This window comes from Marmota flaviventris, chromosome 7, assembly GCF_047511675.1.
Source record: "Marmota flaviventris isolate mMarFla1 chromosome 7, mMarFla1.hap1, whole genome shotgun sequence".
Classification (NCBI taxonomy): Eukaryota; Metazoa; Chordata; class Mammalia; order Rodentia; family Sciuridae; genus Marmota; species Marmota flaviventris.
Window position 1 is genome coordinate 127778389 of NC_092504.1, and position 25437 is coordinate 127803825.

The following is a 25437-nucleotide window of genomic DNA, read 5'->3' on the forward strand; positions in this document are numbered from 1 at the left end:
TTTTTTAGTACAAGGAATTGTGCCCAGGGGTGCTTAATCGCTGAGCCACATCCCCAGCCCTTTTTATGAGACAGGGCCTCGCTAAATTGCCGAGGCTGGCTTTGAACTTTCAATCCTCGTGCCTCAGCCTCTGGAGTTGTTGGGATTATGGGCTCCTCGGGATATGGCTCAGTGGTTAAATGCCTTTAGGTTCAATCCCCTGTACCAAAAAAAAGAAAGAAAGAAAGAAAGAAAAGAATTCAGCAAAGACTCCAATCTTTATCTCCTGAATCCCTATGACCTTAGGTGTTGGACAGATGGTTTATTACCATCTATTATCTATTACCTATCGCTATTGTATCTGAGAAATATGACGCATAACTTTCCAACTGGGTCACTCCCAGATCTCAGGACTCCTGCACAGGACACTTAGTTATTTTATCTTCTCTGTGAGGTCTCTCACTGATGCTCCTGTTCAGCTTGATTGTCTGGTTATCCCTTCATCCACTGTCTTCCCAACTCAATACAATTTCTCTGATCCTGTGTGGCCACCACCCACATTGGCCACTCCATAACCCCCTAATGAATTGTTAGAAACATCTGCCTTCTTCACTCACATCTGGACTGCTGATTAGTAGAGAGCCAGGGAAAGAAATTTCACATTACAGATTCATGCTTCAATTTTATGTCTTTTTCTCCTCTGATGAGTCCTGAATGCCAATCAACAATCCCTGATCCATATCCACTCCTCCTACTCCCCAAAACATTTTAATTTTTTTTTACTAGTCTCTTCAAAACCCCAAACCCCACATGTTCACCCTCTTCACTGGAAACAGATGGTGAGTTTACAGGAATGGTTGGAGCCATCAATTGCCACCGTCAACTCTGAGCCCCGCCACAACAACTTCCCACGCGAACCTGCAACCTCCCTTCCTCTATCCTCTTGCTGGGAGAAAAGAAATCAGCACACTTATCCTCCTTTATCTTCCACACCGTCTTCACAGTAGATTTATTGGCATCAGATAGTGAGAATATGTTCTCAATCTCTTCACTCTGTTATCCAGTAGTTACTGCCTTATCTAACTGTGTTCAATAAGGCAATAGAACACCATGCAAGAGTCCTCTACATGAGTTTCTTCAACTGTGGTCTAACCTTGGCTCAGGTCAGCAAGACTGTTGGACTTGCCACTGCACTGAAACCACTCTTGTTGAGGATACCAGTAGCTCCCTGCTGCCGGATCCAGTGAATTCTGATTCTTTAGTGGTGGTGGCTGTTATTTTTGTAGTGCTGGGGTGGAACCCAGGGCCTCACTGAGCTACACAAGCTCACAGGGCCACACACCCAGCCTTGGCTACTAATTAACTTATTTCTTCTTTCTGCAGCATTTAGTTCTATTGACTCTCCCTTATTAAAATCCTCTCCTCCCTCACCTGGTCTCTGTGATGCCAATATCTTTGAAATATTGACAAATACAACTAGATGCAATAACACATGCCTGTCATCCCAGCAACTCAAGAGGCTGAGGCAAGACGATCTCAAGTTCAACTCCAGCCTCAGCAACTTAGCAAGGCCCTTCCTCAAAATATGAAATAAAAAGGGCTGGGGGTATGGCTTAGTGGTTAACTGCCTCTGAGTTCAATCCCTGGTACCAGTAAATAAATAAATAAATAAACAAACAAACAAATAAATAAAAGAGAGAAAGAAAAGAAAAAGAAATATTATATTGACAAATCCTCCACTGACTTTCCTGGCTTCATTCTTAGCCCAACCTTCGTGACAACACCACAGGGATCTGCCCTGCGCTCTCAGGTCTTGCCTGCAATGAGCTCACCCACTTCCATGAGTTCAATGCCACTCTCTATATTACTGACTCGGCAATGCTCTCCCAGATCAGGCTCCCCTCCTGAGCCATTTCATTTGTTGTGTGGCCAATGGCAGCAATAACACTGAGCAAATGCAGTCCATGCTCTCTCTTCCTGAACACGAGTTGCTTAGGACACACCTCCAGTTACTAAGTCCCACCCACCTTCTCATCATCTTCTCTGCTCCTCTTTTTCCATCACTTTGCATCCAGTCATTGTCTGTTGCTAGGTCCCACCCTTCCCGTGGCATCCCACAGAACCTCATTACCATCTCTTCTATTTTATCCCACTAACATCTAGGCCACTGTATCCCATTAGGGGGCAGTGTTGGGCTAAGGATGGTCACCTCCTAATCTGAAGCCCACATTGCATATATTCTCACTCAAGTTTTATTTGTCTGATCAAAACTAAAAGCACAGATTGCCCCTTCATGCTAGAGACAATTGGGGCAGAAAATAGGGCAGAGCTATGAATTCAAGGGTAACAAAAATGACATTATCAAAGATTTTGGCCAAAACAATTGTTCCATGCAACTCTAAGGAGCGTTTACTCTGTGTCCAACACAGGAAACCAATGGAGGAAAAGAAGAGGAACCAAGAGGGAGAAGGTGTCTTTCCTGACACACGTTACCTAGTATCGAATATTTTCACAAAATTTTGTTTCTGCTTAAAATGTAATTTCCCCTTGAGTTCATGGCCTTAAGCTGGCAAAATCCCCTCCTAGTCCTGCCAGAGCCAAGTTTCTGCCAGCACAGGCTGTCTCAGGGGTCACAGAGCCCTCCTCCACAGCCAGCCATGTCTGCCACCCTCCCTTCAGGGTGCTGGCCAGGACCCCAGCGACTCCCTGGTGGCCTCCCCTGCCAATCACAAGCTCTCGGAGGAACGTGGGCTGGAGGCCAGGTTTTCTCCATTTGCTCCACGATCATGCACAGAAAAGATCAGGTCACCCTTCAACCTTGGAAAGATCTTCCACTCTCAGGGCACTCGATTGGATGACACACTTTCTTTCTTCCACAGAGGAGGCCAATTCTGTTGCTCTTTGAAAAGCTCCCTTAAAAATATTCAAGATCTGAATTAAAAAAAAAAAAAAATTCAAGGTTTGAATGAAGAAACTGAAATGAATGTCCGAAGGATCTCAATGAAATGAAACAACCACCGAAGGGTTCAAGTGTGTGACCTTAAAATTAATATAGCCTGGGCCCTGACTGAGGGATGGATGCAGTCTGAGCCTTCTACTAAAAGCTCAAAGGCGGCACCACCAGCAAAGAAAGAGGGATTGTTTTCTTCCCCAAACTTGGATAGATAGATAGATAAAAAGAGAGAGGGAGAGAGAGGGAGAAAGCAAGAAACATGTGAGAAGAAGACCCAGTGAGCTCACTGAGGAAAATGGATTTCAAAATCATCAGGAGTAAAGGAGGCTTGTACCCTCTGAGGGGGTCTCTGAAGGTCACCTTTGGATGTGACATCCAAGGTATTGAGAGATGTGAGGGACACTGTGAGCTGAGCCTGTGTCAGCAGGTAATAGTGCTGGCTTACCTCCCACGTGTTTCCTGGGCCTCCCTCCCCATCCACAGATAAGGAGCTTGGAATGGAAAGAGCTACTGTGGCCCTGTCTCAAGTCTCTCACCTGAGAGCTTGAAGAACACCAGGAGTGGGAGTGTGGTGGGGATGTCAGCAAGGCAGAGCGCAGCTCTCTGGAGCCCCTGGGGAGAGGAAAACATCCTCCCACACACTCTCCTGTCTAAATGGACTCCTGACTCTCTTCTTTCTCTCCTCCTCTCCTAAAGGCAGGGGCCATTGAAACTTTTGTGAATTGCAAAGCAGGCCCAGGATTTTAGTGAACCCTTTGATCCAGAAGAGGAAAGGAAGGAATACTGTTAGGGTCTGTAAACAAGTCAAGACGGCACCTGGCATTTTGCCAGAGGGAGTGGTTTGTGAAGTAACGCCAGTGAGCCATTAAGTGTGGAGATTCCTTATTGGTTGACTGCTGTATCTAGTTTATGTTAATTAGATAAGCTGTGTGGAATGTATATATACCCCTCCGGTCCTACAATAAACGGCTCCCACTTCTGCTGTATCAATCTACACAAGTTCCACGTCACCCCCCCACCCCGTTAATTTGCCCAGCCAGCAAGGCTGCGGCAGAATACCACTACACAGCCACTCCTGAAGGACCAAGGAGATGGCCATCAGGGGAGCTGGGCTTCTCTCATTCAACACTCGCCTGAACCTAGAAGCCCATGGTCCCTGCCTGGACAGCCCTGAGCCCCTCCTGGGCCTGCACAGCCTTCCTCCCGTCCTCCTGAGAGCAGATCCATGAGTCCTAGACCTGGGCACCCAAGGCAGAAGGTGCCTGTGAGTTGCCTGACACGTGGTGCTCTGGTGCGTAAACTGGAATTTCACATCCCTACGCACAGGCTACCCGGTGAGATAGGCAATGATGGAGGCTGCTACCCGTTAGTATGAAATCAATTTATATTTGACCATAAGAGTTGACCATAACACTATACGTAGATAGGGTGGAGCGAGGGACAGAGGGGCTGTCTGGCTCCACGGCTGGTCCTAAGCTAACACAGTAGGCCTCCAGGTGTCTAATCAATGGTTCTAACACCCCTAATGGCATTACATTGCCCCAAACCCAGCTGAAGCCTACGAGGGGTTTCATTTCCTATGCCAAGTCCTAACTTGTGTATTTTGTGGGTGACTCTGGGGCATTCTCTGGAATCGCCGACAAAAGGTGCCATGATCAGTGAGCCAGGTCCACCAGGGCAGCAGGACAGAGAAGAGCCATACGATGCCTGCTGAGGACAAGCATTTTAATACTTCCCACTCCTGTGCCCTTCCGACTGGGTCCTATGTTACCCTGGAAAGTCCTACGGAGAGCAGAACAGGTCAAGGCTAGACTTCTCTTGGAACATGCGGGTTTTATTTTCTGGACACCAGAACACATCCCTTCTGTTAACCCATGCTGATGGATGGTTTTGGGCCATGGCTTAACTGGAACCCCTCCTTCTTCTAGAAGCTGCCCCTCTGTCCTCATCAGGGCCTTTCTCCCGGCACCCATGCGGCTGCAGTAGCCCCACTTTGCCCATCCAAGCGACCTCAGGCACTTGGGAAGAGCTGATGGGTGACAGAGGATTCCCCACCTTCCTGTCTGCCCTGTGTGGGCCCAAGTAACTGGAGTAACAGATCCAAATAGTCAGAATTCTGAGCTCTGAATCCTCCTCTGACAGGAGGTAACTGAGACAATGAGGTTCTACACCCACAGTACAGAAAAACCCCCATTTACAGACTATCATTTTTATGTTTTAAAAGATATCAAAAAATTACTCGGTCCAAAATCCCTAATTATTTTGAAAACTTTTTGAAGCTTTTTTATCTTATTTATTTATGTATTTTTATGTGGTACTGAGGATCGAATTCAGTGCCTCACACGTGCAAGGCAAGTACTCTATCACTGAGCTATGGCCCCAGCCCCCAAGTGCCTAATTTTTCCAAGAGAGGAACTGAGACTCTGGATGTTTAAACTCTTACTTGAATTTTATAGAATAAAAAGCAAACCCAGCAATCTTTTGCTACACCTCTGCTTGATGGCCAATATTTCTACCCAGCCCTGACAAAAGATACTCAGCAGTTTTTCCTCTCAGAAGGTGTGTCCTGAGTAATTTTCCCTAGCACAGGCTAGACAGATGGGGGACAGAGGCTTTTGCTATAGCCACAGGCCACCATGTCCCCAGGAAGCATTAGAATCCATTGGATCATGGAAACACGAACTTCTCTGCTGCTTCTCACTATTTACACTAAAGACAGTCCCCTTAGTTTTTAGCTGGTAGCAAACACTGCTCAGTCTGCACAAAAGGCACTAAGGTGTAGACTTATGGCTGCAGAGTACAGTGCAACCCAGTCACTTTTAAGAGACTGGTCCAGGGTGTCTCATAGATGCCAAAAAAAAGAAGAAGAAACAAAGAAAATTTAGGAGATGTGTGTGAAAGCAAATACTCTACCTGTTTTAGATCCTTTGATATCCTTAGGGATTTCCAGTATAAAACAATTTTATAATTATTAGTGAGCTACTATAAGTTAAATCGACCTGTACTGTGGCAGATGAGCACTATTGCAAAAACAACTGGAAAAGTTGGATAAGATACCAAAACACTGAATAAAACCCTCTTGCATAAGAAAGTCATTAAGGAAGCAAGGACTTCAGGGATCCAGGTCCTGGACAAATTGTGTGTGGAGGTGACCACGTCATTTGGCTCAGCTTTCTCTGTTAAGAAATTCTCCAATTATTTGTCAGTTCAGGGGAAAGAGCTTAGTATGTCAAATGAAGAGGCAAAGATGCTGATCAGATATTTGGACAGTCTCTTGAGGCTAAACAGACAAAAATCAGAGTTTGAGAATGATAAGGCACAGAGGACAGATGGAGCTCATGTCATGGAGGGAGGGCAAATGAAGAGGCTTGAAGCATATTGGGGGCCCCTCTCCCTTCTGGGGGTTTGCTGATTCCCAGGCAGCACACGAGCAAGAGGTTGACCTCAACTTCTCACCAGACCAGGGAGGTAAGAATGAGGTCTCAGGGCCAGACAAGGAGGTGATGCCAACACCCCAGGCTGCTGGCTGGAGCTCCTGCTAGTCTGTATCCCAAAGCGTGACCCCACACAGAGTCTTTATCAAGACTGACACCCAGGAACAAGTTCAACCTCTGTCAGGGAGATCTCTGTCTACTTTCACGGAGTGTCAAAAAGAAGGTAGATCCTCTCTGGATGATGATACCATCACCCAGAGCCTCTGCCATTTTTCATATATAATACCTAGCATTAAATTTAAAAGTCACTAAGCATACCTTGGTGCAAGACTAGGGAAAAACACAATAGGATCAAACCCAAAGACGATCGGATATTGATGTTTGTGACACAGGCTTTTAAAAGTTTGTATTTAATTTGTTTAAGATGAAGAATTTTATGAGAGTAAGATGTGAATTAAAATTCCATAGCAGATAAAATAATAACTAAAGTTAAAAACTCAGATAATAAATTGTACAGAAAGTTAGATGCACCCCCCCAAAAAAAAGTTGATGAGCTAAAAAGAAAAGTCAATAGAAATGTCCAGACAGAAACAGAGAAAGAAAAAAAATGGAATAAAAGATACTGAAAACAGTATCAAATAAATGTGAACTTAGGGAGAAAGGTCTACAATATAGAGAACACAGAAAACAGTATAAAATAAATGAGGCTTAGGGGAGAGGTGTGAAATACATTATTGCAGACCCAGAAGAGGAGGAGAGAGGATGGACAGAAAATTTAGAAGTCATTTTCAGTAGCATCAGAATTCATGATTTACCTCAAAATAAATCCAACAAGATGTGTGTGAAGACCTCTTTACTGATTATTATAAAATATTGTTGAAGAAATGTAAAGAGGGAAAAACTAATGAAAGCAAATTTCATATTCATGGATTGGAAGACTGAGTATTATAAAGACATTTGGCTCAGCTTTCCAAGCAAACCTATAGTAAATGTTAATTTTGTTTTGCCTTATTTTAGTGGAAATGAAACCTGATTCTAAAATTAATGGGAAATGCAAAGGATCTAGAAGAACCAGAGCAATCTTAGTGGAGTTATAGAAGTACCAAAACTTTATTTTAAAGCCATGATGATTCTGGCAACATGTGAGTGGCACAGGTGAGACGGACAGACTGATCACATTCGACTTACAACAAAGGCTACAATGAAGAGCATTGAGAAAAGAGTGGTTTTCTCAAATAATAGTGCAAACCATTCTGTGTGAAACAAAGATTTTTGACCCTTTCTTCAAGTCAATACTGATAGTGCTTATTTAGCAAATTCAAGTAGAAATCCCAAAGGATTTTTTAAACTTAGCCACAGTTGCCACATCATTTGGAGCCTGCGTAAATGGCCTCCCATTTCTTGCCCTCCCTAAAGAGATTCAGAAATGGCTGACTAGCTCTCTGTCTTCAATCCTGTCTTGGATTGGAAAGCCAGCCCTCAAGGTCAGGCAGCCTAGTGGCTGGGCCTAGGCCCAGCAAGGTCAGTCCCAGGAGGCAGTCAGATCGTAACCAGGAAGCCTTTGAGAAAACCTGGGCCTTCTGCAGGTTTCCTGGGGGGCAGGAGTGAAGGGCCATGATCCCCTAACTCTTCTTGGTACTTGAGTCCTAGTGGACTTCAGTTTGTCCTGGAGGGGCACGGTCAAAGACCTCACTGGTCACTAATCATTCATCTCCGTCTTGTCTTCCTCTGCTCTTTGCCCTTGTTCCCATTCAAGTTCTAGCAAACTGATTTGCAGTTGAGTGAGCCCTTATCTTTTACCTGAAGCAATAACAACAGCTTCCATTTAGCGTGGATACACTGCACAGCAAGGGCTTTACATGCAATCTGTGATTTATGCGTCCTTTAACAAAGCTGAAGGGAAGTGTTTATTATTATTATTTATTAAAAAAAAAAAAGAAAGTTAGGAAGTTGCCTAGTTTGATGTAGTGAGCAAATTGTACAGCGAGGATTCCAATTCAAACCTTCCTGTCTGCCATGTTCGTGGCCCTGTAATACTCCAGCTCCCATGTCATTGACTCGCCATTTCTGGAACCTCAGCCTCTGAATCCTAGAGATTTGCCTGGCCTTGGAAGGGAAGTAGTGCTTGCAGGTTTCAGACCCTTCATTTTGTACTCCTCAGCTCAGCTTAGCAATCAATAACCACCCAGAGAAGAAAGGACCCTCACAGATAGGCGAGGTGCGAGGGGAGGAAGGAAAAGGCATGGAGGTGCTCAGTAATACACCTGGAATCCCTGTGTGGTCATTCCCTTCTCGGAGCCCATCTCTCTGTTCAGTTCTGCACTTGTGATCACCTCCTGAATTAGATTCAGGTTTGTTCTTTTACTTCATTCTGGTTTCTGCTCAAGTGCCATCTTATTAGTGACACTTGTTCTGAGTAGTGCATCAAAATGACAGCTGACAGTCACTCTCCATCCCTTATTCTGCATTATTTTTCTACATAGCATTGATTATTACCTAAAATATTGTCAATTTACTTACTTGTTTACTATCTTTCCCCCCCCCCTCTACTTTAATCCTAATATAATTTGGGGAGGGCAAGTAAACTGCTTTATCTATAGGGCCTAGAACAGTTTTTGAAGCATATTGAGTGTTGAAAGTATTTGTTAAGTAAAAGACATATGATGGAGTTCCTAAATCATATTCAAAAGGGTGAAATAGGAAGGAAAACCGAGTTAACAAAAACCTGTTCTAAATGAACTTACAATCATAGTCTCTAAAAAGAGGGATGGGGGTGGATACAGTTTCACACCCAAGAGGGGAATGAAAACAGCAGACCACTCCAAGTTATCACACCTGTTGACTTTATGCAAAGTTTTAGAATCCAGCCTCCAGGACAGCCAACCTGTAGTGGGGCCTGAACCAGCCCTGGGGACAGGAGGGCAGGTGGGAGGAGGGCTACTGTAAATGTCCATCCCAAGAGCCTGAGAGGAGGTAAGCGGTATTTTCAGGCCCAGAAGAGATAGCAAATATTACAAATATCTTCTCCCACCTTTTTAAGCTTCTTTTTATTATTTTTCTGCTCTTTTTTTTATAATAGCCACAATAATATAAAAGCTCTACACTTCATATATTTCTCTAATATTAGCAACTCTGCCTGTTTCCAGGTCAGAGCCCTCAAAATCATGGAAAAAAAAAACTGATTTGTGCTGGCCAAAGTTTTGGTTAACACTTAAAAGACTGGCTGAAGTCAAAAGACCTAAATCATTTAGTTGATCATAGGCCAGGCCATATATGACAACGTAGGCAAGCCAGAGATCTGGGGTTCATAAATAACCAATGAAATCAAGTGAATCAGTCCACTTAAGAGACTGAAGCCAACTGTCTCTACATAGTCAACTACATAGTCACTACCAGTTACTAAGGGCAAATTTGGAAAGAACAGGTTATCTAAGGGAGAGAGGGACTTTGTTGAGTTGTTAAGAAGTCCCAATCAAATTACTTAGCTTGAATGGGACCAAATTAGCTCATTTGAAACTTGGGTTGTGCTTGTGTGTGCCTGGCAGGTGTAAGGCGGAAGGAGACAGTGATGTAGCATCTGGGTGCTGAAACTCTCCTAGTCCCCCAAGGATGCACGTGCACAAATAAACAATCACCCAAAAAATGGGAAGAGCCATGTGGGGGATATGTGCAGGGAACCTGGAATCTCTGAAAGGTACCTCACCGCCGGGGGACTGCACAAGGGAGGATGAACTGGAGGAGGTGATACTTCCTCTGAGTCTCAGGGGTGAAGAGGAGTTGGCCAAACCCGAGGAGAGAAAGCCCTTCCAAGCAGGGGACGCAGCATGCGAGTGCAACGCAGGTGAGAAAGAACACCCAGGAGAGAAAGGTACCTGTGTGATGCGGTGGGGTGTGGAAAGCATCGCTGACTGAGTCGATTTTAGCTGCATTTGTGGTTAACTCTCAGAAGTTTTACGTTGTGACCTAGCAAAATAGATCGGAAGTTTCTTGTTTCTTTTTACCAATTTTGTGTGATTCTAATATGCTTTTCCTATTCCAGGTCGATAAAAGTAATCTTTTATATTTTCTCTAGTACTTTTATTGTCAGCTTTTTCATGTAATTTTGTGAATGATGTTAAAAAGAGATATCCCTCTGTCTGCAATGTTATTTTTTCCCTACATTTCAAATTACAACAAGTAGACAATAGTCGAATCATTCAGAGTCCTAGAAGTCTCTTTAATTTTGTTTTCAATCTGACAATTGATTTGAGGGTTGGTTTATCATTGAACTTTCTTTTTTTCACATATGGTGAAAACAGTCTCTTCAGTGTTTAGTTCTATGAACTCTACCATATGGTATCTTCATAGAATTATGTAACCATCATCGCCATAATGATGAGCCACTGGAAATCCACGTCCTCCAACCCTCCTCATTCAAGCCCTTCTTATTAAAACCCTTCCCCTCCCTCTGGAAACCAATGATCAACTATCTTCCTCTATCCAGTGCCTTTCCCCAAATGTTATGTAAATGTGCTCACCCTGTGTAGCCTTTTGAGTCTAGCTGCTTTGACTTAGCATCATTCATTCATAAGCCATCTATGTAGCTGCACATAATCAGCACATCATTCCTTTTTATTGTGAGTAGGATTTCATCCAGGTACAACTGTGCCATGGTTTGTTTATCCATTCACCAGTGAATTTTCCCAGACCCTCCTAATTTCTAGACACTGATAATCTAATATGGGTTTAAGGAATACAGTCTGTGCTATACTACCCTTTTCTATGTACTATGTCTTCTTTTTTAAAAATACCATTTTATCAAATTGCTGTGTTGTTCTGTGTGTGTGTGTGTGTGTGTGCGTGTGTGTTGCTAGAGAATGAACCCAGAGTCTGGTGCTTGCTGAGCATGTGTTCTACCACTAAGCTGTACTCTCAATCCTAAATCAACATTTAAAATGCTTTGAACCATCATTCTCAGGATATTCTAGAATTTTTAAAATCTTTGAACATAAAGTATATAAACTTGCCCCCCCCACACTATTTTGATGTAACAAGCTCTTGCTTTGTTTTATCATGGCAAGTTACTAATAGATTGTGTTTTATCAAAGTTTTTCCATTCATTCAATAACACACAATTTTTTAAATAAAGCTATACTGACCACTCATAAGTGTATTCACATGTGATACTTGGCCTCTTAAAACTGAGCTTTTTATAACTAAACTAGTAAACTATAAAAATAAGAAAATTGATTATATATATGTATACATACCCATACACAATATATACACGATGTTCGTCTTGATACAGGTTGAAATTTGCACTGTAGTATAGAAAAAAGGTTATTATTAAAATAGTGTAGTGTCCAGTTTTTTTTAAATGATAAACTAGGTAAACTAGGGCAAGAACACAGCATAGAATTATGTCCAAAATGAAAATAAGGGGCTGGGGGTGTAGCTCAGTGGTAGAGGCCTTGCCCAGCATATGTCAGGCCCTGGGTTCAATCCACAGCATCATCGCAGAAAAAAGGCAAGGTTCATTCAAGCTGGAAACTACCTGGTAAGATTCTGTGCACCAGTTATCAATCCCAGGGAGTAGAACACCTCGCACAGGTTAGTGACCCCAGGGGAGGATCTTGCCGTCAGAGTAGACAAGGAGAACACACGGCAGTCCAGCCCTGGATGGAGTGATGCTTTACTTACACAGAGAGAAGGCACAGCAACATCGGCTTCAGTAGTGTTCTCCCAGCATGAATGGGCTCCATGCACCCCTCCAGTAGAAAAATTCCCATCTCTCCCTGGTAGAGTCTGAAATATTGAAAACTGGGAACACAGATGCACATGCTTAAGCAGAACAAAAGAGAACACACTAAGTCTGAAACAGGGAAAGAGACTCCCGAACAAAGCAATGAACTGGGCAGAGACTGTGGGGCTCTTACCTAGTGATGAGGAAGCCTTCCAAGTCAAGGGCTCTTTTGAGTAGCCCATTCAAGGTCCAGAGACGGCAAGCAGAGGGCTGCCTTCCCCAGTACCATCCTGACCATCTGTGCCAGAGTAACAGCTTCTCCCAGCCAGACAGAACACTGGATACGCTAGTTTGGCCCTTGGCCTTTTTTCCTTGTAGAAGCCAGACCTGTGAGAGTCGCCACCTAATAGAAAAATATGGAAAAGTTTAAGCTCAAATTCAGACTTCAGTATGTAGTGGAGCTTCTAAAACAAATGTAGGAACTGCAAGACCAAGTAAACTTAGTGGATCTGGGATAAATTTAGGTAGAAAAGCAAACAATTTACCAACGTAAAAAGCTGTAAATAAAAGACATAATTTGAATAGAAAACTAATAACTTACCACATAAATATACAAATTCTTGAAAGAATGTAATGGATTTTTGTTGTTGTTGTTGTTGTTGTACTGGGGATTGAGCCCAGGGGTTCTCTACCACTGAGCCACATCCCCAGCACTTCTTGTTTGTATTTTTTATTGTGAGACAGGATTTCACTTAAGTTGCTAGGGCCTCGCTAAATTGCCAAGGCTGGCCTTGAACTTGCAATTTCCTGCCTCAGCCTCCCTTGCTGCTGAGATTACAGGTGTGCACCACTGCACCCAGCACAATGGATGTATTTCTTTATTATTTTAAAATATATTTTAAGTATATTTTATTGGTTCTAATTAGTTATACATGACAGTAGAATGCATTTTGACACATCATACGTAAATGGAGTATAACTGCTCATTCAGCTGGTTGCACCTGATGTAGAGTCACACAGGTCATGTGATCATATATGCACATAAGGTAATAATGTCCAATTAATTCTACTATCATTCCTACCCTCATGCCTCCTCCCCTCCCTTCACTCCCCTCTGTCTAGTCCAAACTACCTCTATTCCCCATTGTGAATTAGCATCCACATATCAGAGAAACATTTGGCCTTTGGTTCTTTGGGATTGCCTTATTTCACTTAGCATAATAGTCTCCATTTCCATCCATTTACCAGCAAATGCCATAATTTCATTCTTCTTTAAGGCTGAGTAATATTCCATTGTGTATTTATACCCCAGTCTCTTTAGCAGTGGATGTATTTAAAGTTAAAAATTGATGAATGTTATTACAATGCATAATATTGTATAATATTCTGATAGGATTTTCTCATCTATCATGAAGAATTTCTTTTTTTTCCTGAGTATAATCTCAAGAAACCAGGAGCTGGCATCCGGCCACTGCGGCTTGATAGCTCTAGTGCTAAGAAATGCAGTTCTGTCAGGAAAGGCATTCTCCTGCCTTTAAGTTTCAGAAGTCCTGCTGAAAAAAGAGGGAATCATATTGCATTGCTTTGTTTCCTGTTTGCTGTCTTCTCTAGCATGGTCTAATACCAGACAGCACTGTTTGGGTCATTCGGACTCCCTCTGTTTGGTGCTGCTTATTCTCTTACTTTGTGCATTTCAGTGTTCACATGCCTGGAAGCTGTGGATATTAACGCCACAACGCTTCTGGGCTCCGCTCCTGGATCTGTAGGTTCTCAAAGTGGAGGGTTTCTGGGGCAGAGCTCTGGGGTGCACAACGTGGCGGGCGTGGGCTGGAGAGCTGGGCACAAGAGGGTCCTTGCTCTCCCACTTGCCCAACAAGAGATGGAGGTGGAGGCGCCTGGTTCCGAGGTGCAGGGACAGGATGCTTGACAGGAGCTGGCGTCTAGCGCAGTGCCCCAAAGCCAGTGCACCTGTCCTGGATCACCTGGTGACCAAGTTCCTTAGCAACTGGCCCAGCTCGGGGAGACCCTGCCTGCTGGAGCCACATTCAGAAAGAGTCTAGGAGCTGGCGGCAGGGTGCCTCATCCAGCTTCTTTAGCTTTTAATTTTGATTGGTCTGCCCTGACCTGCTTTATACCCAATGTCTTGAGGATGCTATTCTGAGCTTTGCATATCTTGTGGCTGACTTTTCCATAACTACCATTCCTCTGATCAGTTTTATTTTCTTGTCCAATGTTCTATGCATTTGGGAGGTTTTCTCCAATAGCTGATTTAAATTCCATTCCCGCCTCTGAGACATTGGCAAAGGCAGAGATGCTACTTAATTTCTGATTCAGAGCTCATTTCTGAAGGCCTGGTAGAAAATTTAGTTTTAGTTTTCATTGGACCTCCTCCTCCCCAGGTCATGCTGTAGATCTTACAGCGTCAAGGGTGGAAGGAAGCTCTTTAAACAGCCCATCCCTTCAGGGGCATGCCACAGGGAATGCAAAACAAAACCACAGTGAGATGCCATCTCACCCCGGTTAGAATGGCTATTGTTGCCGGGCACAGTAGCCCACTCCTGTAATCCCAGTGGCTCAGAAGGCTAAGGCAGGAGGATCCTGAGTTCCAAGCCAGCCTCAGCAACTTAGTGAGGCCGTTAAAAAATTCAGCAAGACTCTGTCTCTAAATAAAATATAAACAAGGGCTGGGGATGTGGCTCAGTGGTTAAGTGCTCCTGGGTTCAGTTCCTGGTACCAAAAAAAAAAAAAAAATAGGTATTGTTAAAAAAGTAAAATATAACTTTGGGGGAGGGTGTAGAGGGAAAAGAAACTCTCATACATTGTTGGTGGGAATGCAAATTGGTGCATACAGCCATTATGGAAAACAATAAGGATGTTCCTCATAACAACTCAATATAGACCTAACGATGGATCCAGCTACCCCCCCCCCTTTGGGGTATAATCAAAGGAAATGAAATCAGCCATATCAAAGAGATACATATCTGCCCATATTTATTGTGGCAGTATTCATAATAGCTAAGATATGAAATCGACCCAGCTGCCCTTCAGTGGATGAATGGATATGGAAGATGTGATCCATACACACAATGGAATGTTGTTCCACTGTGAAAAGTATGGGAATCCTGTCATTTGCAGTAAAATGAATAGAACTGGAAGACATAATTAAATGAAATAAGTCAGACACAGTAAGACAAGTACCATGTATTCTTTCTCATGTGTGGAAGTTTAAAATGGGCAGGGGAGGGGAGTTAACCTGAGTGTGGAATAGTGATTTCTAGAGCTTAGGAAAGGGCAGGTTGGTTAAAGGGAGGGTGGATTTGATCAGCACACAAGGTGTTAATGTAGTATGCTGCACCCCACTAATGTATACAAATAGTACATGTTGATTAAAAAGATTAACTCCCTTTCTAGGATTATGGGAAAACAAAAGCTAGGAATAGAGTTTTTTCAGGAAACATGTCTTTCCATCCTACCCTCTATCTCCTAAAACAGGGAGGTTGGGGAACCAGTTATCTGTTTGAAAGAGATGAAGGAAAAGAAGAAAATATAGGGAGGAAAGAACTCTTACAATAACTTTTCAAGACACTAAGTGGCTCTACACAAGGGTCTGCTCGTCTCTTTCACCCCCTCGGATTTCTATGTGGCCGTCGACATTTTGAGTTCCCCGGGTTTCTTCCTTGTCTCCAGGTCCCTGTTCTCTCAACTTCTCTGCCATCTCCTCCTCTGAACTTTCACCTTTACAGGATCGCCCTTGACTTTCTGCTTTTGTTTTCAAAAATCTCATCTTCTTCTTCATTTTAAACAGGTCACTCAATTTCTCTTACATTTTCTTCCAGTTCCAGAAAAAAGATCTGTTAGCCACTATATGTCTTCTTTCTCTGTTTCTCTGTTTATTCATTTCCCAAAGAGGAACCTGTGCAGACTCAAAGCTTGCTAAATAAATAAATAAGCCTCTGCAGTTTGTTTCTGTCACCTGTTAAGGGTTGAGTTGTGTCCCCCCCCCCTTTCAAATTCATATGTTGCAGTCATAATCTCCAGTCTTTTAGAATGTGGCTTACAGCAGATATAATTAGTGAAACTAAGATGAGTTCATTAGAGTGGGTCCTAATCCAGTTTGACTGGCCCCCTAATTGAAAGGGGAAATTTGTGCACACGTACACACCCACACACACACACGCACACGCACACCATGGGAAGACGAAGGCAAAGATGGGGTGGTACGTTTTCAAGCCAAAGATCTCCAGAGATGACCAGTGATCTACCAGAGGCTAGGAGAGAGGCACGGGCAGATTCCCTCTCGGGGCCCTCAAGCTCTCCCTCCTCACACCCGTAAATCTGCCAAAAACATAAAGTTCACTTTGTGGCTTACCCCTAAACACCTCCTTGTTATTTATGAGATAACAGGATCAATTCTCTGGAATTTTCTGACTCCAGCCTAACTCCTGCTTTCTCCTGCCTTGTCTGCTCTGTTCCGGAATCACCAACGTGCATCTGGGTATCCAGACTCACCAGGCCCCTCCCTGGCTCCACATCTTGGCTGTGCCGTCACAGCTGTCAGGCAACACGGTTCTCCCCACTTCTCTGCCCTGTCCCCTGCCTGGGTAACTCCCACTCAGTCTTCAATGTTTGGGTCCATCTGTAACTTTCTTGGGAAGCTTTCTATTATGGTTTGAATATGAGGTTCCCTCCCCCCAAAGCTCCTGCTAATGCAGGAATATTCCGAGGTAAAAAAATTGGGTTATGAGCACTGTAACGAGTCATCCCATCCTAGATTGAACGGACTGACTGGGTGGTAACTGCAGGCAGGTGAGACGTGACTGGAGGAGGCGGGTTCCTGGGGCCGTGCTCTGGAAGGGCTCAACCTCCCTGTGGCACCTTGGTCCTTCTCTCTCTCTCTCACTGCTTTCTTGTTGCCATCAAGCGAGCAGCCTTCCTCCACTGGGCCTTCTACCATGATGTTCTGTGTCACCTCAGGCTCAGAGCTGTGGAGTCCTTTGACCATGGACTGAACCCCTGAAACCAGGAGCCAAAATAAACTTTTCCTCCCCTAAGTTGTTCTCGTCGGGTCTTTTGGTCACAGAGTGGTAAAAGCTGACTAAAACACCTCCTAAATGCTCACAGTACTCCTCCTCTTTGACCCCCAAACACCTGGGTACATGTTTAACACTGCACTTACCTTATGGGATTGCAACCCTCTGTTCAGGTGTGCATCTCCCGGGACTTTAGCACAATGGTTGCGGGGGGCACTCAGTAAAGGTATGTGTGATTAGGCACTCATTGAATAAACAAAGAGTTCAAGGATGTCTGCTCAATGGAGAGATGCCTCCAATACAAATCCCCTTTGTGCTCTACCAAGAAATGGCAAACAAGGGTGTTTTTAGCAAAGGATCTTAACAAAGAGGAACACCCCAAAAGATCGGTGACCCCAAAACATAATGCCAAAGAATGTTTTCTAAGTGATCTGTTTTATTATGACATTCTGTCAGGCAAAGAAAGCCTCCTGAGAGCCATCAAAAGATCATTCTACAGATTTTAGACAATAATAGGAAAAAAATAAAAAGCTTCATTCTTATCTGTGAGCGTCAGACATTTAAATCATCATATTTGTGTTTCCAAATAATCATTTTCATCATATAAAGAAATTCACAAGAAAAAGCTCTTATAGAATTTTTTTTTTTTCTATCAGGGAATGAACCCAGGGGCACTTAACCACTGAGCCACATCCCCAGCCATTTTAATTTTTTTATTTAGAGACAGGGCCTCGCTAAGTTGCTAAGGCTGGCTTTGAATTCCCAATCCTCCCAAGCCACTGGGATCACAGGTGTGCGCCACCGCGCCTAGCACTCTCATGGAATTTTAAGCATACAAACGTATGGGCACACTGTGAGGCGTGAATACACACTTCCTCAGTGGTTTTTCCCTCCTTCAACCACGGCACCCTGGGCAGCTCAGATGTGGAGACTCTGGGTCCCCTTTAGGAGGTTCCCTGTCACCTGCCCTCTAGCTAACATGCTCAAGCAGCAAGTTAAAACTGTGAGAGGTAGTGGTTTCTTCCTTATTCCCTCTCCACTGTGCTGTAGAGGAAATCAAATCCATCTTTTTCCTGGTGTCTGTACCTCATCTTTCCTAGACACTCTGGAATAATCCATGGCCACACGAGGGTTTCTTCACAGAGGCAGGGTCCCAGCAGAGACGGTCTCCTGGCTTGTCCCCCAACTTCCGTGCACTGCCTGAAATCAGCCAGCAAGCACAGACACTCTAAGGAACTCTTCCAACGTCACCTCAGTTCATCTCTGCTCCTTCCCCCAGTGTCTGTCACGTTCACAGTTGGGCTGCAATCCTTCACCTTTCACACCACTCCACAGTGTCCACTTGTCTGGGAGATTAGCAAGGAGGGACTAGAGATTGGAAGGAGAGCCCTGGAGTGGGTCTGTGACCTCTAACCTGGCAACTGTGTCCTTGTTCAAACAGGGACTGAGCAGCCACTAAGCACCAGGAGCCGCAAGGCTGACTCGCAGCTGGAATGTCCCCATTTCACCTTCATGTGGCTCCTGGGAGCTCTCCATAGAGAGATCCGGGAGCTTGTCCTGCTTTGCCTAGATAATAACTGTCCCTGATTGGACTATAGCACCGTAGGCTCATAGGATCTCAGGGCGGGAAGGGACCTCAGCAGAACTGTTTTTCTTTAATTGTGTGCAGAACAAATCCAGCCTGTGCATTGGACATGCCTTCCAGGGTCCGAGGACTGTCATGTCCTGTTCTGAGTCATTTTTTTCCTTTTCATTCTCTGGTCCCCTCACTGGTCTCCATTTTTACAAATCTCATTTGTCTTTTCTAAATACAATCATATAATTTAATTGTAGTTCTGAACAGCAACTACAATCATATGTATTATAAAGCACTAATTTACATAAAGATCTATACTTGCCTAATTCAGTTAACAAATGCAGCTTCGTAAGTTGTTGACTACAGCTTGTATACGCCCTCATATTAACTTGCAAACGAACTGCCTCTAAGTTATAATACACAGCATAACTGAAAGATTTTTCTTGATGTTGCTATTTTATGAAAGTTAAGCATTTCTAAAGTAGGAATTTAACTATTATATCAGGTTCCAGGAACTTCCTCAGCCCTTAGGGTCATTACCAAGGTTATACAGGGTTTGTGGGAGTTAAGGAAAGGCACAAAGCACCATTAGCAAGCTCAAGGAAATATGAGTTGTGGTAAAAATAAAAATACAGACTGCTTCACGAATTCATGTGTCATCCTTGAACAAGGCCATGCTAATTTTCTCTGTATTGTTCCAATCTGAATATATGTGCTGTCGAAGCCAGCACTGAATCTCATTTCTCTAAATCTCTTCCACCAGGTGCTACCAAAGATGAAAAAAGTTCTGTTTAAGCTACAAGTGGCATTATGTTTATGGATGTCTTTGAAAGTCCCCTAATAATATCAACAAACCAAGTAAAAAATACATGTTCCATGTGATTCTTTAAAAACTTTTGATTTGACTTACCTAAATAATTACTAGGGTAGCTAGTCCTTATATACCTTCACATCATGGGAAAGTATCAGGCCACACACATTGGATATCACATAGGAGCTGAATCTAGAGGTTTGTAGACCCTCTGTGCCATTTCCTGGTTATGTGACCTAGGAGAAATCACCCACCCTCTCTGAGCCTCTGAGTTTCCTGTAAAGTGGGGATAACAAGAGTATGCAACTCGAGGCTGCAATGAGAACTAAGTGTGTTAAATTCTGTACAGTCCTTAGAACAGAGTGTGTCATGTGGGTGATGTTACAAAAGTGTTAAGTTTATGAAATAATACTTCATGTTTTATGAGGGTTATGTACCCCATGTATATAAGTACATCAGGTGCTTTCCTCAAAGAGTGACTTATTAATGAGAACAACCTAATGGTGCAGGAATATTGTTTGCTGTTGCATCAAAACAGCAAACAATTTGAAGTTCAGTGGAATAAAGTAATTTGATCATTCTTATCTAGTCAGTATCTCAGAATTTGAACATAGGGCCTTTGTTCTCTCAAATAGTAGGCCATCTGCCACCTTAACCAGAACAGAAATGGAATATTCTCCTTATCACAGTTCGGGAGTCCCCCTGTCTCTGGGATGAGCTAGATCAGGAAAACCCAATCCTGTCTTCTCCCTACTCTTTCTCTATCACTAAGAGCAGTCTCCTTTCCCAGTTTCACATCAATTCCAAATAGAGGACACTTATGGACCATCAATAATGCACAGCTTTTCAGACAATCCCAGATATGCACATATAGATTCCAAGTGTATGCAGAATGATGCATATTGCAGTTTAAAAATGTTAAACTGTGATATGCATCATTCTGTATACACTGATTTTATATTTGGGTGAATTATTTTAGGGTAGAAATTCAGAAGCTGTATTACTGAATCAAAGAACTTAGATGTTTTCTTAACTCAATGCATACTACCAATGGGTTTCAAAAGAATTGTGTCATTTATAAAGCCACCATTAATACAGCATTGATGTTATACTTATTATCTGTTTAAGATTCATAATTTTTAATTATAACATTCACAAGTTATTTAATTATATTTGTAATATTAACTCCAAATTTATACTATGTATAAATGTTACAATAGTTATTATATTGATAAGGACAAGGTATTAATTTACTAGATGAAAGATGCACATTTTTTTGTTAGTTGTATCAAATTTATCTTTTGCATGTGTTTTTAAGTTTGTTTTTCCTCCTTTATAAATCGTTCCTTCTGCCATTTGATCATTCATCTGCATAACTACACTATGATACAACCTACCTTTGGCTGAGGAGAGCATTGAACACAGTTCAGATGCAAAGGCTTGTTTTGTCTAGATGCCCTTCAGTGGATGAATAGATAGAAAAATGTGGCATATATACACAATGGAATTTTACTTAGCAATAAAAGAGAATAAAATCATGACATTTGCAGGTAAATGGATGGCGTTGGAGAATATAATGCTAAGTGAAGTTAGTCAATCCCCCCCAAACCAAATACCGAATGTTTTCTCTGATATAAAGAGGCTGATTCATAGTGGGGTAGGGAAGGGGAGTATGGGAGGAATAGACAAACTCTAGATAGGGCAGAGGGGTGGGAGGGAAAGGAAGGGGGCAGGGGATTAGCAAGGATGTTGGATGTGATGGACATCATTATCCAAAGTACGTGTATGAAGACACGATTGGGTGTCAACATACTTTATATACAAACAAAGATATGAAAAATTGTGGTATATATGTGTAATAAGAATTGTAATGTAAAAAAAAAACACCAAAACAGGTATGAAGACATGAATTGGCGTGAACATACTTTATATACAAAGATATGAAAAATTGTGCTCTATATGTGTAATAAGAATTGTAATACATTCCGCTGTCATGTTTTTAAAAATATAAAATCAGTCAAAAAAATGGCTTGTCTTGCTTTTGGATTTAAGATGAACACATTTTGTCCAGTGGCTCCTGATTGACCCACCACAGTTTGAGCAAATGCACTTGTTCATGTTCCAAATTTTAAAAGAAGGACTGGGAATCGAGTCCATTCGGAATTTGCTGCCACCCCTTTGCAGCGTCACAGAAGGCCGGTGACCCTTGCTCACACTGCACTTCTTTACCTCTCCACTTCTTGTGCCAGAACAGCAGAAATCTGACCCTTTAGGATGCCACCCTCTCCCCTACTATTCTCTCCAACCTGAGACAAACTTTCTCCTACTTCCCTGTGCCTCCTGGAGGCCATGAGGTCAGTCTGCTCCAGGGAATCCACAACCGTCCTTTGTCTTGAACTTCTGTGACCTGGAAGGGTCTCCTTGCCTAGGTTTTCAGTTCTGCTTCTCCTTGATCCTTCGTAGCCAGCATTGTACCTGGCACATCCCAGTCCCCAGTCACCACGGAGCTCCACTGATGCTGTCTCCTGGAGAAGTCTAGCCCAGTATCAATATCCCAGAAGGTCATGCAGTCATTCTTCTTTACATTTTCAAGCAAATTAACCTCTTCATCCTGTCTCGGGTCCTCTCTCCCGACCTGTCCTCATGTGTACTGTATCATGATCTATTTTTTAATATTTTTAACTGTGTCTCTGACATACACCCCTTTTAGTAGTCATCCTCTCTCCTTCTCCTTTAGTTTATCATACTTTGCCTTTAAAATAGACCAGCACATGTTTTATGCAAGCCAAAACAACTTTTGGTGCACTCTGTTTCTTCCTTACAATTGTACTGGGACTTCATTTAAGATTCCTTTGCAGTGTCACAGAAGGCCGGTGACCCTAAAGACTCGGCACCTACCATATCATCCAGTTCCTCATCATGATGGTAGGGTTGAAGGAAGGGGCAGAGAGAGCTCATGCCCTCCCAGCTCCCCAAATAAATGAAGTTGCTGTTCTACTCACCCTGTCCTACCTTAAGACAACACCATTTGATTTCATCTCATGTATTCATGAACTTGGGCAGGGTTTGACTGGGTGGTTCTTCTGTTCTGCTGGCATTGACAGAGATGACTTAGTGGTAATGAGCTGGCAGATGGGCTTATCTGGTGGGGTTCAAGATACCTGCTCTTAAATGTCTGGTGCCTTGGTTGGAAGGGACAGAAATACCTACATGGGGCCTCTTCAGCAAGATGACCTCAAAAAAGTTTAATTCCCATCCCCACATGGTACTGGGAATTGAATCTGGAGTGCTTTACCGTTGAGCTACATCTCCAGCTCTTTTTATTTTTTATTTTGAGACAGGGCCTTGCTAAGTTACCCAGGCTGAACTCAAACTTGCAAATAGGCTCCCTAATAGCTGGGATTATAGAAGTGTACCATATGCCTGGTGGGAAGTTTGATTTCATACATGGTGACCCAGGGCTCTGAGAGCAAGTGTCCCACTGAATAAAGCAGAAGTTGCAAAGACTTTTATGACCCAACCTTAGAAACCACACAGCTTTGGTGTTGTCTTATTCCATTGGTCAAAGGACTCACAAACCTGCCAGAGGCAAGAAGAAGGGACATGGACCCTCATTTTTTTAATAAGAAGAATGTTGTGAATTTGCAATTATATTTTTAAAAACCATTCCATATAGAACCACCATGAAAGATTCAGGAGTAGGGTACAGGTGAGAGTTGGGGACTAACTAGTTTATTTTGAGGGTCCCTGGAGTGACTAAGGAGTAATGCCCCTCATACATTTAGTTAGAGTATATTGGATATACCCAATCTCTGCTTGGCTTAACTCCACGACAATGGGTCCCTTAAGGTCACAAAGAATGTTAGAACCAAATCCAATAGAATTTTCTTTGTTTTGTTCCTTTGACACTTATCCCAAACTTAACACTGGTCAAGACTCAACCTTTCTTTAATTATATATCTCAGATCCAGATTCCAGTACTGGGAAAGATACTGTTTCTTATCCTAACTCTGCCTTTGGGAGGCCATTCTTCTCAGAGAACTCTGGGTTCCTCTATGGTGGGGTCCCTGTTCCCTTTTCCTAGTCCCATGCAAGTGCACCCCTTTCAACACGTCCATGTCACTAACTCCCAAGTACCTCCCCAACTTCAAGTTCTCACTCTCTTAGCAAATTATAGGCAACTTCCTGTAGTAGCTGCTACACATGTAACAACACCATTCTTTCCAAATAATTTCAAGATTTTAAATGTTGTTTTCATCTCCTTGCCTCTAAAATCACCTACCCTGGGCTGGGACTGTGGCTCAGCGGTAAAACACTCGCCTAGCATGTATGAGGCCCTGGGTTCCATCCTCAGAACCACATAAAAAAATAAATAATTAAAACAAAGGTATTGTGCCCAACTACAACTAAAAAAAAAAAAATGAAGATCACCTTCCCTTCCCAGCTGCCTTATGACAATAAGTTTGCTACATCACAGAACCTGCTACCCATTAAACAATTTACTTTTGAAAAATCTTTGATTCCACATCTAAACTTTCATAAAACTGTATTGTCTATTAGATGAAAAGTGACATTTATGTGAGAGCATTTTACAAGCATTTCACAGGTATGAGGTGACAATATAAATCTACAATTACAATAGATTTTCAGGATCTGCTCCTCATTTGACTTCTATGGGCGCATCTCTTTCCAACTTTTTGTCTTCCCCCTCCTTTCTCTCCATGACTGACTTCCCAGTCCATCAGGCCACCAGAATACACTCCTCCCTGTATACCCTGCTGTACATCTTCACGCATGCATCTTCATTTGCCTTAGTGGCTCTTTATTTCAACAGGTCTTTGTAGAGGAGAAACCTCTCTGTCTTCTTTCTCTTATTTATTGTGAGTCCACCCATTGGTGCACATGGCCTTCCTCAGGCAAGCCCTCGGAGTGTGCCCTCCCTTGGAAATTGCTTAGAACTGGGTTCTTGCCAGGCAAGGTGGCGCACACGGTGATCCCAGTGACTCAGGAGGCTGAGGCAGGAAGATGGCCAGTTCAAAGGCAGCCTTAGCAATCTAGTGAGACTGTCTCAAAATAAAAAATAAAAAAGGACTAAGGATGTGGCTCAGGGGTTAAACACCCCTGGCTTTATATCCCTGGTACCAAACCAAACCAAACCGAACAACAATAACAAAAAATAAAACTGGGTTCTTGCAGAGAACACACCCCTTTTCTTATAGAGGATTTGAGAATTATTCTTTAGGAGCTTCATGTCTTAATTGCTCTCCTCTGATGACTCCAACTTCCATTCACTCTTTTTGGGTTGCATTCAGTGTTGAGTACCAGCAGGACCCAGGACTCACTATGGATGATGGTAATATCCATGGGATCTTATCTTGAGAGGTCTTGAAAGATGGGGGCCTGATCTTTTTTCCTGCCCTCTTTCTTTCTCCTGTTTCCTGTGGTTTCCCACTTACATTTTTTAAAGGGCATTTTCAGATGTTTTCAAAATATAAATAAATCCTTGCACAATGGTAGAGGTATGAAAATCTTCTGCCACAAAAACACACATTAGGGTATTTGAGTTATCACTATAGTTAGCAGGATTCAGACCTGGGGCAGCTCTGGAACCACATTTTATACAGTAGGGAACAAGAGTCGGAGTAAAGATGACTTTCCCAGGGTCTCGGAGCTGGTAAGGTGGTAGAGCTGCACCTGGAGCCAAGCCACCTGCCTATTGCTTGTGTCCCTTCCACTGTGTCCCCTAAGAAATGTACCTACAAGGAGCAAGGGATAGCTCATTTTGTACAGTGCTGTAGCAACTTGCTGACCGCGTTCTAGGGCGTCTATAATCTCATTGGACTTTTCCCTACAAAAAGTAATCAAACATTTTATTTATTTATTTATTTTTTGAAAGCTTGGTCTTTACGTGGATGTTTTTTTTTTTTTTTTT

The 25437-nt window shown here is 42.9% G+C and overlaps 1 long non-coding RNA gene and 1 other non-coding gene across 3 annotated transcripts; both read right to left on the reverse strand.

Moving 5' to 3' along the window:
- Nucleotides 1-45: 45 nt before the first annotated feature.
- Nucleotides 46-12467, reverse strand: LOC139706539 (uncharacterized). Of its 2 annotated transcripts, none has more exons than XR_011708157.1 (5): nt 12282-12467; nt 12046-12165; nt 11616-11666; nt 10239-10329; nt 46-199 (listed from the first exon to the last, which is right to left on the reverse strand). It is a non-coding gene; the product is annotated as an uncharacterized lncRNA (long non-coding RNA). The 2 variants fall into 2 exon arrangements; XR_011708156.1 differs by lacking the exon at nt 46-199 and adding an exon at nt 2120-2910.
- A 6852-nt stretch (nt 12468-19319) lies between these two features.
- Nucleotides 19320-19425, reverse strand: LOC114085614 (U6 spliceosomal RNA). Its single transcript, XR_003581504.1, has one exon. It is a non-coding gene; the product is annotated as a U6 spliceosomal RNA (small nuclear RNA).
- Nucleotides 19426-25437: the final 6012 nt, after the last annotated feature.